The sequence below is a fragment of the Hermetia illucens genome, chromosome 6 (assembly GCF_905115235.1).
Source record: "Hermetia illucens chromosome 6, iHerIll2.2.curated.20191125, whole genome shotgun sequence".
In the NCBI taxonomy this organism is placed as follows: domain Eukaryota; kingdom Metazoa; phylum Arthropoda; class Insecta; order Diptera; family Stratiomyidae; genus Hermetia; species Hermetia illucens.
In genome coordinates this window covers 2,912,158-2,932,513 of record NC_051854.1, presented here as the reverse complement: position 1 = coordinate 2,932,513, position 20,356 = coordinate 2,912,158, and the positions used below count along the sequence as shown (strand labels likewise).

The window sequence follows — 20,356 nt, the reverse complement described above, 5'->3', positions numbered from 1 at the left end:
TCAACATTTCAACAACTATAAAACGGCTCAAAACCTGTTCACACAAATCGTTTTAGAGTCAACTTCAGACATAATAATTACCAGCCATTATTGGATGTAAGCCCATCTTCCAAGGTAGATCCTCGTTAGTAAGGAGAGATATGCAGACACTGGGAGCTCGCTCAGGACACCATTTTCAAAAGGAAATTGAAGAGCACTGATAAATGGAGCTGTGTTGCGTGTTAACCTTGACTGGCGCGAAACTGTATTACAAGGTGTTCTTTGCACCAATGACTTCCTTCCATACTCTCACTTCTCTAAGTGGGAGAACCCGAAATGATGTGTCAAACAGTTCCAGTCCAATTATTTGATGACAGGGAGGCACTCTGTTGGTAAGCCGCGGCTCATTATTATGGATGTCCAATACTCAGGACGTGGACATATTCGCCATTCACAAAAAAAAAATTACCGTATTGAAGTCTCTGTTGTGGCACGCATGGTATGATGAACTTCATGCCCCCATGCACCGGGGCGTAAAACGTTGATAGACTTTGTAGGCGACCTGATGGCGATTGTGGCTGCGTAGTATCACAAGGCACATAGAACTATATGGTAATAAGACCTTCCATGCCATTAAATCCTGGCAACGAGGCAAATCACTCACGTTGAGGGTGTGTAACGCATATGGGACAGCATCTGGTGGGGAAGTGTGTGCCATCGTAGAATAAAGAAGGATGGACAGTGGAACAAAAACATGCCTAGAAGGGATGCTAAACCCCACATTAGAAAAGGCAGAAGCAATGTTGACCACTAAACGAAGGAAATGAAAGAAAGCCAATCTTGGAGTTCAAAGAGTTGCTAAGTTCGAACTTAGCTGTGGATGCAAGAAATCAGAACCCAAAAATAGAGCACCAAGGCAACGAATGCGAAAGGTTATGTCTTCCTTGAGGATTTGAAGCTAGACATAGGGTAACATACACCAGTGCAACGTTAGCAAACATCACCAATTGAGATGTTACTAAGCAAGAATCACATGCCGATCACCAGGCAATCTAGTTTGCTCCCAGGTTTCCTGACAAAAAGAGCGATAGGGTGCGGACTCGATCAAGATTTTGCTATAAAGTGGATGATACAGATCAAAATTCGAGGACTTTTGAAGCATGCGATGCGGCCATGCTGAGATGGCGAATGAACTTCTCCTTCCAGTCAATAATTCCAATCACTCAATTATGACCTCCGCATCTCTTTCAGCGGGAACACTTTATCAGAGGGTGAAAGGTGTGGAGGGGGGAGGTAAAGGGATGGTAACAAAATTGAAAAAAGTGATGTCTTCATTAATAACCTGCTTGGGGCTTCTAAGAAAAGTGGTTCCCATCACTTCCACTTCGTCGTCATCACTTCCATAAATGACCTATTAGAGATTCTAAGAAGACTCTTTCTTCTCCATGAAGAACGGCACACTCTCGCAAGCGTCACTCGGTACCTTCGTGATACCTACGGTTATGTAATATGAGTTGAAAGAGAACTGCGGATGAATAGGCAGCAAGGAAGTGTCGTGTGCTATTGGGGCAACATAGAGGAACGCAGATTAAGTCATCGCCGTAAAGCAAGCAAGGTAAATTGAGGGGCAAAACAAGGTCCTTTGAAAAAAAAATGAACAGAATTGATCCTTATGGTACATCAGAGAAGATAAGAAAAAAGGAAAAAGGAGGGGAAGTAGCTCAGGATAAGTTGGGAAATGTAGGAGGGGATGCATGAAATGAGTGGTAGGTAAATATTGAGTGATGCAGGTTTAGATAGAAATAAAGAATTAAGGTCCTTCTTCCACAAACAAACAAAAAAATAACCTTTGGGGCTTTCCTTAAAAGCTATTCAGAGTAAAAGGCAAATGAACTGATTGGTTTTAGAAGAAAGAGGTTCGGTAAATCGTGAGAGCCAAGTCCAACGTTGGCATTATAATTTTCAGCGAGATATTTGTAAAAGAAGGGCTGAAGGCAAGAAGGCAATAAAAAGGCAGTGGTTGTTTTGTGTCAACACAATGACACTTTGACGACGAATCAGGTTGGAAAGCAAGCAATCAATTTGTTTGCTCAGAGAATGTTCCAGGCAAATTTTTGATTCAGTGACGAAGCATTGCCAAACCATACATAAAAGAGAGTTGTATCTTTTGCGTGTAGGGCAGAAGGACTACAGGATAATCCCCAGATGCCTACTCAAAGGCGAAATACAACCTATGGAGTAAAGTTAGAAACTTCGGAGTGCAAGGTAAGTCACCGAATAATTGAAGCAAGTTATCGGAGAAGACGATGAGCTTGATGAAACTGGGAGAGGTCTTGCCAAATTTTACGGGAATTGCATGAGATCAGATAAGCTGGAATTTTTTCCGTGAATGTGACTTCAACACTCACTGGATACTCCTCTCTGGACCCAATTAATATAATTTCATCACTAAATGGAGGCTGAGACTGGCGTTTTAAGTACACAATTGAAGAGACTTCCCGGCAATCGTGACATTAGCTACCGCCCCATGTGGAATCAGACTCAACGAGAGATAAAGTAACTTTCGAGGAGCAGAGCATTCAAAATCTGGGATTGGTAAGCCGGAGAGTTAAGTCCTTGAGGGTTTTACGTGAGCACCCGTCCGGAAGACTTAATCCCACGGTCTTCTTAGGACACAGATTGATTTTGTGACCACAATCAGAGCCCCACTGTGACAAGCAACAACGGTACCAGTCTACACCAAGTGTATGGCTTAGCATTCATACTGGTGGATGCAAGACCTACCTAAATCTCTACCGAACTAAGGAGTACGGCACCCGTGTTGAAATGCACGCCGAAGCCCGAAGGTCTCTACTCCCTTGAGCATCAATACAACCCTCATGAAGCTCCCACTAGGGGACCAACCGCAAACTACCGAGCTCTGATTAGGCCTTTGGAGCATTCGCTTACTGTATCACGGCTGGCAAGCCAAAATGAGTACAGCGTCTCCCGGTGCCACCACTATGGATGTTCTCCTCGGCCACTTGGTTTTTGTTTGGCCGACAGGGTTTCTCACCGCCACCTCTGAGCACCTGATAAGCCGGACAAATAAATTGATGCGGAATAGCTTAGTGCTTAGACCTCTCTTAATCTAGCAAAAGAGTTTTAAATAAAAAAAAAATTAAAATTTGGCCAATAATGGCGAAGTTTTTTATTCCTGTAGTAGATTTTAGAGAAATGTCTCCATGGTCAAAAGGAAAATTCAAAACGATGTGTAGGTCAAGGCGATAGATCGCTTCTAAGGAAGCTACCATACTCTCAAGGAGTCCATCCTTCTTTTTTACCGCGCAAAGAAAAAACCGGTGAAGGTGAACTAATTTTAATTCGGAGATAGTCAGAAGCGTCGTCGAAGAAAGAGAGTTAGCTAGTCTGATTATGAAGAATTATTTATAATGTGAAATGAGGCAGAAAGTTGGTAGATATAGCTTGTGGTGCGTGGTGGGACGTTGGAAATGTTGTACGTTAAAGAAGGTTCAACAGGATAATTCGCAATCCTGTGGAGCCCTAGTATACCACAGTGAAAGTCGTCCTGCTCTAATGAAGTACGGTTGCTGAATGAAACTATTAGCTATTCACGCTACAAGTCCCCAGTGTAGTGAATGAGATCTGCCTGGAAGGCGTGTTAATCAGACCGCTTCCTAGCTCAGTAGAAACTTGCGGAAATTGACTATTATACATCTCTAGTCCATCATGATTTTATTGAAATTCAAAGTTCCTATAGTCTCTGCCTCTTCTCAGACGTATTTCCATAACCTCTCCTAGTTTCCTCAGTAGGCAATATAACACTTCACAGCAGGGATCACCGCGAGTAGTGTTTGTTCAAACAGGTTCCTTATACAACACTTCCCTGATTGACACGTGTTTGCAGAAGTGATATGCCAGGAATCTTTCTTAAATGCAGGTCGAATGCTTCGGGTTATGTTCTCTCCAACTGGTAGCATACCCCCTGCGGGAACTGAATTACTTATAAAGAAATCCAAAGCAAATTGAACTGAAAACCATCCCACAAATAATAGTAAACGGTTTCCTCCACTGCAAGGCATCCACTGAGCTATTTAACGTGAAGCGTAAGCACATGTTATGCGAACAGTAACGACAATTTCCACCATGCACGGCTGCAGAATAAAAGCGGACAAATTGCTCCGGTTGCCCGTTGCATATCATTCATAAATGAAATTGTTGCAAGTCCAGTTGCATTCGTACAAATCAGTTGTCTCTTGAGCGTATGTAAATAATCTCTGCGTGACTGTAATTGTACTCGTGATATTCTAGTACGGATGCTGTAAGTGCCGGACAGGCGGATACCATTTCTCCGCAGTTCCACAGTGAAATTTTTTCTTCTCACTACAATGCCCTCCTCGCAGTTGAGAAAACTCATATGGATTTCAGCTTTTACATTTCACAATTGCAAGCGTTTAGCGTGATCCTCATTTGGATTTGTTGCATTTTTTCTTCGCCTGCAATTCTTAAATTACAAAGAAAGCATCATTTAAGCGCTTCACGGAAAGAGGGAAGAGTCCGTGTAATGTGGACATTACATGATGGACAATAGGTTTTTGGCTTACGTAAAAAAAAGTTCAGCACCCTCGGCTATTTTTTTCCTGTTCTACGTGTTGTGGAAAGCCTGGTGTTGTGCAACACACGCTGGCGTAATTGTTATATTTATAGTCGACATCTTGACGACGAATCCACAATTTTTCGATCATACAAATCATGCAATTTAGTAGTTTTTCTGTTTTGAGTTGACACAGGTGTCAGGTATCAGCTTTTTCGTTGGCTCAAAACGAATTTGAATGGCTTTTTATTGGGAAGTACATTAGTTAATATTTAAGCTGAATAAAATTATAATATACGAACAAATATTTTGACGAGAGGTGAATTCGAATGGAATTCCTGGGAATGTGGGGCGAAAAAAGGGGGTGAGGCTCACACAACATTTTTGCATTTCCAAGATTTAGCAGTTTCTATTTCTTGACAATTTTCGGTCAATTCAATGTTATATATGTTATGATAATCTGCACAACCAAGTATAAGTCACTTCTTCACTGAAAGAAGAAGCCAGTATGACTTGAAACATTTCTAATATGACTCTTTTATAAAGAGTCAAAGGTTAGTATAGACCCCAGAGCGAAACATGGATTGGTACCCACAATGGAGCATAAAACCGGAGAAACGCCTGCTGAACTAACACCAACAGCTCGACTACCAAACCCTATCTCCGTCTCCACGTGGTAACCGCTGGGAGCTCTTTCTTACGGAAAAGCTGCAGACGGAGTAGGACGAAGGCGAGTCTCCCGCGCCTAAAAACGGGACAAATTGCACCAACTGCTTCTCCAGGTTGGGGGTTGGGTAGGGCTGACAAATCTACACGTGAAAACCGAAGTTACGAAGCCACAACAGGAGCCTCGGACTGCACGGATAACACAACGACGAACACGGCAACGACAAAGGAATAACGGTTTATGCATTTCTCCATTTTTTATAAGCTCGGGTGGCGACCAAGCCATTCTGACTGGCACACACGAATACCTCCGTCTCAGCAAAGAGCTCCCCAGCACACAGCCACCTGTTCGACAAGTGCAAATCGAGAAATGGCTACCAGAGACAATTAACTTGTTTACCGTGCATTGCCTTAGACTTCCATTTAGTGATTCGCTCTTGGTTCCACTTCAACCCATTCAGAGGATTGAAAGATCGACCCTTCAAGTTAAGTGAATTCAGCCCACAGTCTACCTTACAAACAATCGCATACAAGGGAGTCTTTGCTCTTTACTATAAAAATAAGCGCACAGCGAGTCGACTTGACGATGATGTTGTGCCTCCGATGTCACGAGGCAGGTTCATCCGCTCCACGGCAGAGTTTGGATGATGCACCAATGCCATGTCTGGCATGCGGCTTGTGATGACCTTCGCGGACGGCTTTGATTCGACACTTGTCTAATCCAAACTCCATCCGAATATCACGGCTGAACATGTCAACTGTTCGCAACAGACTCCTAAGATGGTTCAGTACCACCATACAACTTGATGTCATCTAAGTAAATTAAGTGAGTCAATTCGCACTTAGCACGTAGGCCATACTTTATTGCCATGCCATGCCCTCTAGCATCATTTAGTAGCCATGAAAGGGGGTACAGTACCATACAAAACCAAAGGGGACCCAAAAAATTCCCCTGGAAGATGCCCCTCCGTATATGGATGGGCTCTGAGGTATAGGCACCCTCAGATGAAGGCACCCTTTCATGACTGTCGCCAAAAATTTTATTAGTTTGTGATGAATGCGATACAGATGAGGGACATCGATTAGCTAGGTATGCGGAACGATGTCAAAAGCCTTGGCATAATCGATATAGCAACTAAAGAGGTTTCTTTGGCCTCTACTTGCTTGTCCTACAACTACCGAGTCGATAATAAGTTGCTCTTTGCAACCCCTTGACCCAACTCGGCAGCATTTCTCCTCCTCGAACAGAATGCTATATAGTTTCATTTTGATCCAAGTCCCAATTGCGCAATAGCCGTAGACATGCGATTTTTTTATTCGCTAATGGCCGGAGACGGTCGAACTGCATATAGTTGCTGACGTATCTGCACAGTAAAGCCACACTCACCATATTTTAGCAGCTCGTATTGATCGTTTAGCCAAGTCTACATTAAAGAAACCCCACTCTCTAAAAAAGTGAAATCGGACGTAAGTTCAGATTAGCAGCCTTTTAGTCATCAATAGTCCAAAATACACTGTTAAAGAACTAGCCCAACTCTGGTGACCCGATGACTTGACGAAGTCCACAGCAGTGTGACCCTGATAAAATTATTATTATAAAAACTTCTCTAGGAGTCCCCATCCGATTCGCTGTTTGTTCCTTTTCCAACCTTTTTCTTTTTTCCCCAACCTACAACATATAACATGATTTACAGGAAACTTTCAAGTTCTCCTCGTTTCAAAAGGCACTTGCTCTTTTTGGCTTCACAAGTATTTTCCCATAGTTGTCCAATTACCATCGCGTATTCTTAGAAGATCTTCCACATAGGCAGCATCTTTGATATAAAATGCAGCATGGTCTATTTGAAACGCCACACAGAGTCGAGTTCGTCTCATTTGATTGTATCCGACGAAGGAACTTGCTTTTGAACCTATTTGTCTAATATATCTCTTTAATTTTTGGTGTCGTAAATTCAATTCAATTCCATATTTTTGGAGGATTTCAATCGGCCAGATGAAGCAAGATCTAGAGAGTGCCCTCTTTCTTTATGTATCAGTTTCCCAGTGGACTTCGAGAATTCTTATACAACAAAAATTAGGAATTTACCAGAACTCCCTGCGTTTAATATTTTTCTGGCAATTGTTCACTTGGTTCACGAATTTTTCCAAAATTTCCCAATCACCCTGCCAAATGATGAACATACCGCCAATGCTTTCTTGTTTTTTTTATCGAAATAAAGGAGACTTTTCCTCCAATAGTTTCCACAAAAATATCAACCCTAGCTGTTTCCCTATAGTCAAAGGAAATATTTTTAAAGCATAACTCAATCAACTCTGGTTTACCTGGAGAAATTATGCTCCTTATGAATCGCATACCTTTTATTCCGGGGATGCTTTCTACATAGATCCTGGCTTCCCAAAGCATCCTCTGGCTCCAAGTCGATGTAACCCAATTTATCGATAAGCTCATTATGACATTTTATAAAACGCCCATTAACCTATACAAATTGTCAAAGTTTCATCCCTGGGTAGGTAGGTAAGTATCAATGGCCCAATTAGCGCTGTGGTGCGCCGTTTTGATGCAACAAACACCCAAGACCCTGACTGCTGTTATGAGAGCAGGAAGGCAGAGTCCAGCCGGCTCAGAACGTCAAATGCATTCCGTAGCATTCACCAAGGAAAGCTCCGCAGCTACAAATCTCTTTGAGGTCCCCAGAGAATGTGTCCGTAGCCTGACGCTGGGCAATCGCAAAGGAACTGCCTGATGGGTTTCCCCTCTTTTCCCCAGTTTCGGCAATGCGCTTCCGGTTGGATTGCACTGGCGAAACCCGTCAGTGAAGACTACTGTGTCGTAACCTTGCAACACGCAGCCGGTCTTCCACTCTCCCATAGTTGGAAAGTTCACCGCAAAGTTTCTCGTGTAGTCCAGCTTGCGTGTGGCATAGTCCGTAGGGATTGCTCAGATTTCTCGAGATACTTCGTCCAGGAGTTTCATCCCTACGTCTGTGAAAACCCTGTGTAGCTGAGATGCAACAGTGCTTAAGCTGGCAGAAGTCATCTGATATTTTACGCCGATAATTTATATTCCAATGTACACGACACAACATTTAAATTCTTAAATTACCAGAACATTAAGGATTAAAACTCATTTACACATGCCTTACATCACAACAAATATAAGGACAAAAACCAGAAAAAAAGGCAAATACCCATCTTAGTTGGAGCGCAGCAACCGCTTTAGAGATCGTCGATGCATGTATAATAATAATAATAATCCAAAGTTAGTACCGCCAAAGATGGCAAGTAGCTCCTTTTCGCGGGAATCCATTTATGTTACTACACGACAGTACTATCCTTTCAGACTTCAAAGGGAACTTTTTCAGTAGCTCAACAACGTACTACTCCGTTCACAAGTAAGTAGATATTTCCATGCGTCTTCCAGGTGGTAACATCCTGCTATTTTGTAGTTTTACTTTTTGACGACCCCGGTGAGCATAAGCCTTGACATATCCCTGTATACTCACCTACCAATACCAAAGAAAGATAACAATATAAAATTTATATCTTACAATATTTTTCGCTATGATCCTCTCCAAATTCAATAGATTCGGCTCAACTTTTCTCCATGTTCCAAATACTTTTCTAAAATGGATTTTTTTCGAAATAACAAAACGCTTCCTTGGCTTTTCCACTGTGTACTATTGAAATTTCTGTAAAGCCTGGAAAACGATGAATTGCAAAAAATTAGATGAACAAATTTTGATCAAATTTAAAATGAATCTTTATTAATTTATAAGTACACTGAGTGGTGAAGTTTAGATTTATCAGTCAAATTCAATGATACGTTCTGTAAAGGTGTGTATTCAGTCGCTATCGTGAAACTGTAAAGCAGATTTTAAGCCAGAAAGTTTCTCAGATGAAATTAGGTAACCACAAAAATCAAGCTGCAGAGGTGTGAGTCTTCGCAAGACGTATCTCCTGTAGTGTTACTTCTGATCCCAGAGTCCAGTTATACCTCAACCTTATTCTAAAACATGTAAGCCACAGCAGTAGGTAAAGACAAAGCTTTTGACACCAACTTCAATAGCAATAGCTACTACCACAGTATTAAGGTAGAACGGTACCTGGTGCGATACCGGTAGAACGGACTAACTCTACATTATATAGCCAAGCAAGGTTCATAACAAAAGCCTTCAGGAAAGATGAACCCCCGAAGAAATCTTCCAGAGAAAAAGACTATTGTCTTCTGAGCAGCTTCTCAGTTTCAAGAGAACTAGACAACTTCCGGCCTAATTAATGCAACGAGAACTCAGCCGGATCTATCACCTTCATTGTGAATTCCCAATAGGTGTGTCAACGATAGTAATCTTCATTGAATACTAATTTTATCCTCTGTGAGTCTGAATCTGCTAAAGTTGTTGACAGAATTTTAATCCTGGAATACAACTGTCAACTGATGGCAATATCCTATTTTTATAAGAAGAACCCGTCTTATTCTTGCTGGTCTTCAAATGGCTGAGATTCCTTAACTCCTTGTAATATTTCAACCTTTCATCAATCAATGCTGCGTGGCATACTCCACTAGCGAGCCTTCCATCTACAATGGTACAGTATTGTACGCGCAGTGGCAAAAGGGGATGTAGGGGATCAGCCTTATTTAACAAATCTGGAAGACTTCACTCAAATTGTCAAGGTGTGCTGGGAGGTCGGGATGTTCGATGGGATAAGGGATATAGTCAAGATTACGCTGACCCGCGGTAATAACCATACTTGATTCAGATCGTGATTTTATAGCTGAAGCAACTGATATTCAACACCCAACCACTAATCTTCTCAAACACCCGTAAGATTTTAGAAGCGACTTTTGGTTGCGAAACCTGTAATTATTAACCCATCCGGATATCAGCAATTTATGTGTCCCAGCTTTGTAACCATGTACCATACATATTAAGCGTACCTCATCTATGACTTCATTTATAATTCCGATCGCAGCTGATTGGATCCTCAATCAAGATTAAGCAGGCATTTTTTGAAAAACGTATAGGGCAAGACCTAACATGGATTTCACAAAAACCTGACTGACTTCCTGATTTTAAATCAGTAAACGATGAAATGAAAATATAGGCCACAATTTACTAGCCAGCGCAAATGGTTGTCACAAACAATAAGCCACTCTTAGTTGGTAAGGGGTCTTATCACCGTTTTCAGAAGACCATCGTTAATGTCAACTACGATTTACAAAAAATAGTGACCACTGTGGGGTTACATTTGCAGTAAACATGGCGAACTTAAAGCAATCACAAGATCACCCCGGGCGGACTTTTTGTCACACAAGACGGGGGAACAAGACCTAAATTGGAAAATAGAGAATAATGGGAGACAATTCCGCCTGAATTTGTCAGCCAATAAAGCCTATTTCAGCTTACAAAGACTGTTCCGCTCGAAACGTCTCACCATAGGGTCAAAGCTCTTCTTGTACAAGACAATGATCTTGCCAGTCCTCATGTATTCCTCGGAAACTTGGGTCCTTAGCAAGGAAAATTGCGAACTCTTGGCCGCGTTCGAGAGAAGAATCCTCCGAAGAATTTTTGGCCCCCGACATGAGGATGGACGATTCCGTAGCCTACACAATAACGAAATCTACGAGCGATACCATGATCGTCCGGTTGTGGATAAAATCCGGCTCAATAGGTTACGGTGGGAGGGTCACTTAATCCGTATGGATGAGGAAGATCCCACCCGGAAAGTCTATAAGGGCAATATCTATGGTAGAAAAAGAAGACGAGGCAGACCCTGCCTAAGATGGAGCGATGGCGTAGGCCAGGACAGCAGACAGCTTTTAGGGATATCGAATTGGTGGACCTCGGCGCAAAACCGGGATGTCTGGAGTTCCTTATTAAGCCAGGCCTAGACCGGATACCGATTGTTGCGCCGTTGATGATCATGATGAATTCCGCCTGAATTTAAGGGCATCTCCCCGAAGAACGATCCGAACTTCAGGAGATTGAAGTTGAAGTTTACATATTTTTACTGAAGTGAGTATTCCACTCATGTCATAGTCATAGTGTTTAACACCGTTTTATTGACTGTGATTATCGGAAATCGTTCCGAAATGCCTGTGGAAGGACAGGAAGACGAAGCATTCTGTCATATCAATCTCAGTTGAGGGTACTCTAAGACTACGTATATAACGCGGTTGTATCCACTTCTGGGAATGTTACTTAGAATAAATGTGGCCAATCTAATGGGCCTACAAAATTTCATTTCTTCGAAATTATCCTTTTCTTTTTTAGCTTGTAAAAGTCCAAAACAACAAAGCATTCAGCGACCTCTTACCAACACGGAAGGAAAAATTCAAATAAGACGAAATCGAAAAGATTTTAGGGACTTAACTTGACTTCAGTTAAAAAGTTGATCAAATCCTTCAGTTGTATTGTATGTCCTTCTGAAATCGTCTTCAAGCATTATACCTTAAAGGTGGACTTCTATGTTACTCAGTATCGTCAATGCACTTAATATGCCAGTATGCCACACGGGAGAATTCTGTAGATCAACTTGCACCAGACACCTAAAATGTGAATCTGAGGATAATTGTGAAGGTAAATACAGTGAAGCCATCTGTGTATAATATTATGCCAAAGTTGTCCTCATAACGAAAAAGATCACTCGTACGGAAAATATGCTGGAATATCAAAAACTTTTTCAAGTTGCAGCCGTTCACAAGCTGAAGAAGTCGCAAAAAATTCTCTAATTTATTGTAAGCCTTAATCATGACGAAAACTTTCTCGTGTAATCCAACCGTGAACCCCTCATTATCAGAAACCCCCAGGAAAAGTTTAACAGATTGATGACTGGCAAAAAACCCGTATAGCTCGGCCTTAAAAAAGAATAGTATCCCATTACCTTCCCCCCGGTATCCCCAAGTAGAACATGAACAGGTCCGAAACCCAACGTACCCCACTTTTGGATACTGGTCCTTTGCCAAAGTGAGCCACTTTGAATGGCTAAGTTAACTCATCACCCTAGTCAAAGTGCTAACTGCCCAGTCTAACAACATAAAAATTCAAAAAGCCCTGGCCATAACAACTTAAAATGATAACCGCCTCCTATTTGTATTTACCTGTTAATCACCTGAAAGTTAAACGATTCAAATTTTACAGCATAATATCCAAAGTTTATCTAAAAACAAATCCACGATTAAATTCTTCGCAAATACCAATCAGTATGACATCCTTGCCTTGCAAGAGCCCTAAAAAATAAAGTACAAACCCAATTGATCTACAGTCATATTAGGCTTCGTACTGATTGCCTTTTCCCTTTTCTCACCACAACTTCAGTGTACCTTCCTCCTCACCACCTCTTGACGTTCCGTTCTCCTGAAATTTCTTAGCAATAAGCCAAATGTCAGTGTAGCAGGGAACTTGAATGCTAGAGCCTTGGTCAGTGAGAATACGTACACCTCACTTAAACGGCAAGCCATGCTGGACCTCGTCTGTAATTCCGAATTTAGCTTTCTGAACAATGACAACTTTCCGTCTAATGACTCGGGGCAGACACCATGGATCAGTCCCAGACATAACGTTTTTCAACACAACAAACACTGCATGATCCTGGAGCACTCTGGACATTTCTGTCTCCAAAAGCCACCATTAAATCATCTCGCTAAAAATTAGCAAACACCTACAATCTCTTCTTCAGAAGCTTCGTACACCTCAAACCAGAGCGCAGGTAGAAAATGGAAGCGGTGCATATTATTCGGCCAATAATACAGGGTGCGGCAGCATAACTTCCTTTTTTAAAATGCGCGCCTTTGCCGTTGAGGTTTACTTTTCAAGCGGATGTTCGGTTATTGCAACACAGCGTGTATTTCGGAATCGCTTTAATTTAGCCCCGTTGGCTCCCGTCCCAGACCGCAAATCAATTGTTACATGGGTCACCACATTCAGACAAACTGCAAGTGCGACAAAAGGAAGAACTGGAGTCCCTCGGCCCGTTAGATCACCTGAGAACATTGAAGCAGTGAGAGCGTCAATGTTGCGATCGCCACGGCGTTCTGCGCGCAAACACGCATCTGCCCTTGGACTATCCGATCGTTCTGTGAGAAGAATTCTTCGTGATGATCTTCATTTTCATCCCTATAAGATGGCGATAGTGCAGGAACTTTCAGAACGTGACTTCAATTCTCGGATGAACGCGTGTGAGCTTCTTCTTGATGTCATTCCCGAGGGTGCTATTGTTTTTTTTCAGCGATGAAGCCCATTTTCATTTGTGTGGGTCGGTTAACAAACAAAACATGCGCTACTGGGCTGACACCGACCCTCGAGAATTGCATCAAAAGCCTTTGCATTCACCCAAAGTCACAGTGTGGTGTGCAATTTCCTCAGCTGGAATTATTGGTCCCTGGTTTTTTGAGGAAAATGAGGTTACAGTGACAGTGAATTCGGACCGGTATGTAAGCATGCTACAGAATTTTTTTCCCACGGCTAGAAAATTTGGATTTGGGGGACACTTGGTTCCAACAAGACGGTGCAACAGCACACAGTTCAAGAGCATCGATGGCTGTTTTGAGGGAACACTTTCCAGAGCGCCTTATCTCAATTAGAGGCGATTTGGAATGGCCGGCACGCTCTCCCGATCTGTCCCCTTGTGATTTTGTTCTATGGGGTTTTTTGAAATCCCGTGTTTATGTGAACCGTCCAAGAACCCTACAAAATTTGAAGACTAACTTCCAAGAAGAAATTGCCAACGGAACACCTGCTATGCTAACAAGAGTCATGACAAACGCCAGAAATCCGTTTACGCAATGTATGGAGAATGGGGGATGTCACCTAACAGATTTGATCTTCAAAACAATGTAAATAAAAACTTTAGACATGTACCTACATTATAAAAAATAAATAAATATTTCCCAATGCATACAATAGTTTTTATTGAGTTTTGAAGGAAGGAAGTTATGCTGCCGCACCCTGTATAATATAATATAATAAGACTCGAGCGCAATGCTGACCACATTGCCTCCTAGTGTACCGTTACGGTCTTGAATGAAGTGCTCTAACACACTTCAAGGCCCTGATCCAATATGGATTGTTGCGCCAACGATTATTATTATTATTATGAAAATCCTCGAGCTCCTATTGATGTCAATATGATTCACCCCTTTATCTAACAACTTCTTACTTTACAGGAACTACATGTTGTACTTAACAAGAGCCGTTGGGTCCTGGGGGTGGATTGGATCAAATACCATTATACGGCCTGGCGCAGTCCCAAGACTAAAAAAGCTCTGCTCAGCTCTTTAAACTACTTCGGGCTCCACCTCAGGCCAACGAGTGAATGGACTAACATCAAAATCATCCCAATTCATCAAAAGGATAAAGACCTCAATGATCTTCAGACCAATTTCACTGATCTGTCTCTTCGAAAAAATTACAAACTTCATAATCATGGGCAGGCTGACGGCCTTCCTTGAGGATCCATACCTTTTACTGTCAAATTTCTATGTTTATAGAAGGAGCCTATTCTCGGTATCTTGCATTAATGATTGACTCCTTCAGATTTCGGTTGCCAGAGGGGAGAGTAGATATGAGCAAATCGTCTCCTTTGACCTGATAAACGCATATAAAAAATTGGAAATTCGGATCTTCGCGTCGTTTCAAGTTCCCGCTTACTCATCGGTCTGGACAATCAAATTCCTGCCCTGCAGGAAATTGATCCTAGGCCATGAAGCCACCGAAATATACAAGGGCATTCCTCAAGACTGTGCCCACAGCCCAGTCCTGTTTGACAGATACACCTTCTCTTTTTACACCAGAATGTCCAACAACACCAATATTTTTCAATACGTCAATGATTTTGGAGGATAGCCTGCTGGATGGTGTCGGCTATAAGGCGCACGGAAATGAAGAAATCATCGCTACTCAGACTCGCGAGGTTCGAAGTGCCGCCCAACCTCGTAGAATCAGTCAATCTCCTTATCGCACGTAAAGCCTCTCAATCTTCGAGATAACAACATCTGGCTAGAATATGTGGGATCCAATGAATTCGGACATCCAGGAGGGTAGGGTTATAAATAGTTCGTTCACCCTCAAGGAGCCCACGGATGAGGTTTCCTGCAATGTTAAAAAAAGCTGCTTGGATACTCAGGTTTCTCTCGGGGCACACAAGAGGTATCCCATCTAGGGCTTAAGGATCTACAGAAGCATCATCAGATCCAAAATTAACTATACAGCTACCCTGTTCGCCCTTGAGAATGTCGAATCCAAGCTGTCCTTGGCGGCTACTCAACTAACAACGTGTCTGACAAGAACGGCCCCTCTCCATGTGGCCTTTGCCTGGGCGAGTGTGCCCCCTTCGCAGGAGAGAAAGCTTTGGCTTACAGCAAAGGAACTCATCAGATTGAAAACGAAATGTCCAAATACCTTCCAGACGGTCCAAAAAAGCACATAAGGATCGGAAAAACTAGTTTAGCCTGTTTGATTTTTTCAATGAGAATATGGTTCCGCTTCATCATTATCACACCTAGTCCTCCACAGGTGATAACTCTGCAGCAACAATGAACCTCTATTAAACGCAGACACTGCACAAGTACGGAAAAACGATACCTTCTGGTCAGCACTAGCTTGTCACTGACTTCTAAGAATTTACATTGCTTGGTTGGAGACCAATATTGGATTTCTTCAAATCGACAGTCTTCTGGGCGCGATATTAGGTCAGTAACATACATGGTTTCTGTTCACTTCTAAGTCGAGCACAAGATATCTTACGCAGTCCTTCATATGCTCAACAAAAGATACTAAAGGGGATCAACCTCAATTTCCTTATCTTTCCAATCAAAACCGTGTTGAGGTGTCCTGTCTGTCATCACTTAGATGACGGGCATTGGAACCCAACACGACGTCGAGACAAAGTGGACTTTGTCCAGGCGCATTTTGACCGGACCTCAAATTTCTTACGACGAAATCACGATTCTATCGCAAAAAATTGACGCTTCGATGGTAAAAACGACAAACCCAAAAACTGCAAGCGCTGCTGCTCCACTCGACTGGCAAATTTCTTATTGCTCCGCCACAAGATCAAATTACAAATTTGCAACGTCGGGGCACCGTAGAGCACTTATGACAATCTTAGATAGATGTATCTGGATCGCAGCGAGTGGCAGTGCAGAGCGGAAACGGTGCAACAGTGCACACGCAGCCGAGTCAATATCGCGGGGCTGATTGCAGCCAGCCCGACCGCGAGTTGCAATGCGCCACTCCATTGCACAAAGAAAGGCCTTGGACTATATTTACGATGTGACAGATTGGCCAATTGCAGCGAGCGCTGGCAGATTTGCAATTAGAGGCTCGGCGCCTCCGTGGCTTCGGCAATTTGTCAATTTGTTAAGAGACGCAAAGACAGTAACCAAAAACGCTACTTGAACTTACACAATCGTCGCGCACTTGAGGCCGCGCGACGTCGAAACGCCGCTGACCGCTATCACCTGGCCTGTTCAGGTAAGTTTTGTAACGGAGCTCGAAGCTTACGCGCGAATACGCAAAGAAGCCGCGAAATGCGTGTGGGCGGGCGCGAACTGGACTTGTCACATTTTACGACCTGTCGCCGCCGGTCGTTGCACAAAGTCACACTTTTCACTGGCGTTTTCGCTTTCTGCGACCGTACTACGTCTCCTCTCTCCGCCTCACGCGAGCACACTACTCTTTCCTTCCTCTTTCACGCGGAACACACACGCACCTGACACACCTGTTCAACACCGGTCACAACAGACACCACTGGAACTGGTCGCAGCCCGCCTCGCTCGCATGCAGTCAGGCGTTGAGGAAATTCGCACTTGAGTGATAGACGGCCCGTTCTCGGAATGAGCAAAATCCATCCGGTCAAGCCGCTAAGCTGGGCTAATCTCACGCCACCGCGAAGGTAAACAAAGAGCAAGAAGACCCGCAACAGGTGATGCACTCACTGAACCCGCGAAACCGCCAAGAAACCGCTAGTCAGCCAGAAACCCAACAAGTTCCACCGCAGACGTAAACAGACTGGTCGCCGTGCAGAGTCTCGGTTGGTTTTATCAATCGACCTGGCCCGTTTCCAGATAGTTTCATTCCATGGGCACCGACCCAGAGCAATCTGCAAGTGCGAGAGACTTGCTAAGATACTGGAAAGTGCAATTTGTACAGCATCTTGGATCCAGCTTAGTGTTACCGGCTCGGGGGGTTAGATAATCTGGAAAGTACACAAGTTTCAATTTGGTTTAGTAGGAAAGATAGTAGATTTTTTCAAGACTTTGTTTACTTGAACGAGGCAATAGTCAAGCAATTATGCAAATTTAGATTCTGTAATCCTATAAGCAGCCATGTTTTAGTTTCGGGTCCTGGTCTTACTCTTCTGTCTTCAATGTTACCACTGGGCTTCGGCGTTAGCTTGATCCTTGGGATGATAATGAAGGAGCTTCGAGGATGGCTTCTACTCTGAAATAGGTAGCTTCTGGTTATTGGTAGATTCATCTTTTGGTCTAATTGAACGCTGAAGTCATTAAAAGGCCCAAATGTAGACGAATCCTTGTTCAAAGGGAGCAGCGCCAGCTACATGGATACCCACATTGGGCACTGAACCTTTAAAGGTTTCTGAAATTTGGCCAACTACAGCAAGGATGCCATTATTGAGCTGGATATAAAGAATAGATTAGGAAGTTTTTGCTCGCATCAAATCAGTGTAGAATTATAACGTTTTCATTACTCGGCGGTGCCTCAAGTTCAATTCGCCCATCGAAGGAGAGAAGTTAACCCACACTTGGGCGCCGAGATTTTAAAGATATCTGAAGGCCAGTAAATTGTGGGTAAAATACTTTAAAGTTGGAAAATACAGATATATTTGAACAAGTGCTACTCCAAGGAGGTCGTTATATTAATTTCTCCAAATTCCAGTAGATTGCTGAAAATATCTTATTTATTTATCTAAAAAAGGATATATACAGAACATACAAATTACGTATGGTCTTCCGGAAGTGGGCTTAAAACTAAGCAAGGAGATATAGTCAGAGGAACCAAACTGAAGCTGTTTGAAAGACCAGGAAAAGCTCTAGTGAAAGTGGGTATCACATTCGCGGTCAATACACTCGGGAGGAGGGTCCCCAGGAGAATAGTAGGAGCTAATCGAAAGTACAACCACTGGCGAATCAGATACAAACCATGAGTTGTACCAAATATTTGACGACCTTAAAGGTCGTCGTCTCCAAATTAACGAAACTTAGGAGGCTGCAATGGACTCACCACTTTCAACGTATGGGCGACATTCGGATATCTAAAAGGATATTCGAAGGAAGAAGACCGGTAGGGAAATCCCGAAAGCACTGGGCAGATAATGTTATCGAATGCAACGCATCACTGCTCGGATTTAAAAATTCAAGGACGTGATTGATGGGTCGAGATGGTTGAAGGAAGGACATCCTACAGGTCAAGGCGCGAAATGGGCTATCGAGCCACGACGTCGACAAAGATCAAGCTCTGTGAAAATGTCCTCCTTAATTGTACTGTAAGAAGCAATGGAGAGATGCTACCTGAGGTAATGCGAATTAAGGAGCTTGAATATAGTATACACATTAAGGAAGATTCGGCGTTGTTGCAAGCAACGGAAACTAAGAGCCCGAAGTTGGGATTGGTAGTCTATATGAGGAGAATTTTTTTGACAATAGAGATCGGGAGAATTTGCCTTGTACAGCTTCAAGAGCGAAGCAGTTAGCATTGTTAAAAGGAGACCAAATCATAGAAATATATTTAAGGAATTGTGAAGTCTTACAGAAAACTAGACTGAGGAGGAGTTGGAAGTACAGCGAGGGATGAAAACATACATTTTGGAAGCAAAATTTATCATGTGGGCAAAATGGAGCTCCTGCTCGAGATCTGAAAATGGGCTTAGATATGTGATAGACATTGTCCATCTAGAAAATAAAGAAACCATATAGGGAAAAATTTAGTGAGAGTCAGTAATATAGGAAGCGGTGTTTGGTGACATTTATTTCACGGAGCTTCAACGCACTAAAGTGTAAAAAAGGACGGTCCATGGGAGACGAAGCACATGCAAAAAAAAATAGGAAAAATTGAGGATCTAGTATAGATCTTTGAAGGAGTCTAAACGAAGGAGGAAGAAATGCGATGAGCCATTCGAAGAATGTGAAAAAAGGGAAAAATATCGCTCGAGAAGGTTGGAAAGGAGAAGATCGAGATGGAAGTCCAAACAAGTCTTGGGAGTGTTAAAGATATTCATGAATGGAGCTATTAGAAAGGGTTGGAGAGCAAGAATGATTAAATTAATTAAACGTAGTGTCAATGACTGCATCATTTCGTTTGCTTTGTCCTATGACGTATCGACGGGAGACTTGAATGCTAATAGCATTTTTTCATTTTTCCCTATTCAGGACTGCTTGGCTTCTCCATCCCCTTCCTCTCAATTCCCTACTTCCCATCCCAACATTCACTTAAAATTTTAACCACAAAACCATCTCACGTTTTTACACTTACCGAAACCATAAAAAAACGTTTAAATATGTCTCATAGTGTATACGCTTCCTACAGTTCCCAATGAATCTCATCCCAACGTTTTGTTTCTTTAATAATCTCACTTTTTAGCCAAGATGACTGCTTCGATTTTTCCCAGCGCAAGGTTGAAAAATCGAGCACAGTTATCACACCGATTTAATAAAATGAATCGTCACCCTACCAGCTCATCACTTGGCATGAGGTTATAATGACTTCTTTCTATTCCTCGCTAACAAGCAACCCAACTACTGGTGGAACAACGAATTCGAAAGTTTTGCGAGCCGTATGCTTCCGGGCAAGGAGACTCTTCTAGAGGCTAGGGAAAGCCCGGTAGCCATCGTCGAGAGGAGGTACACAGGCAACTACGTGGCCACTTAAAAGAAACAATTCGAGGGAGTAAAAAAACTGTTTCAGACAGCTGTGTGACAATGTCGATATAACATCTTGGTTGATAATCAAAAGCTGCTGAAATTACCCCAGATGACTTGCACTCGGTCCCTAAAGGAGATTGTTAGAGAGCGATGAAAATAACGGAAGGTAACCTTTTGTCCAGCTCAACGAGGGCATAGTGCCCCCGGTAACTGCGAAAGAGCTGCAAGAAATATGTGGT

General features: G+C 42.7%; 1 protein-coding gene across 3 annotated transcripts in view; it reads right to left on the bottom strand.

The window, feature by feature from the left end:
- LOC119658623 (ras-related and estrogen-regulated growth inhibitor-like protein) overlaps positions 1-17,247 on the bottom strand; it is a 187,724-nt gene extending 170,477 nt beyond the window's left edge. For 2 of the 3 annotated variants that reach the window (XM_038066118.1, XM_038066121.1), the window contains exon 1: positions 16,642-17,247. The gene's annotated coding sequence lies outside the window, so the exon portion shown is untranslated. Of the gene's footprint in view, positions 1-8,787; positions 8,938-16,641 lie in introns of all 3 variants that reach the window. The other variant, XM_038066119.1, reaches the window with a different exon arrangement.
- Between the last annotated feature and the right edge of the window lie 3,109 nt (positions 17,248-20,356).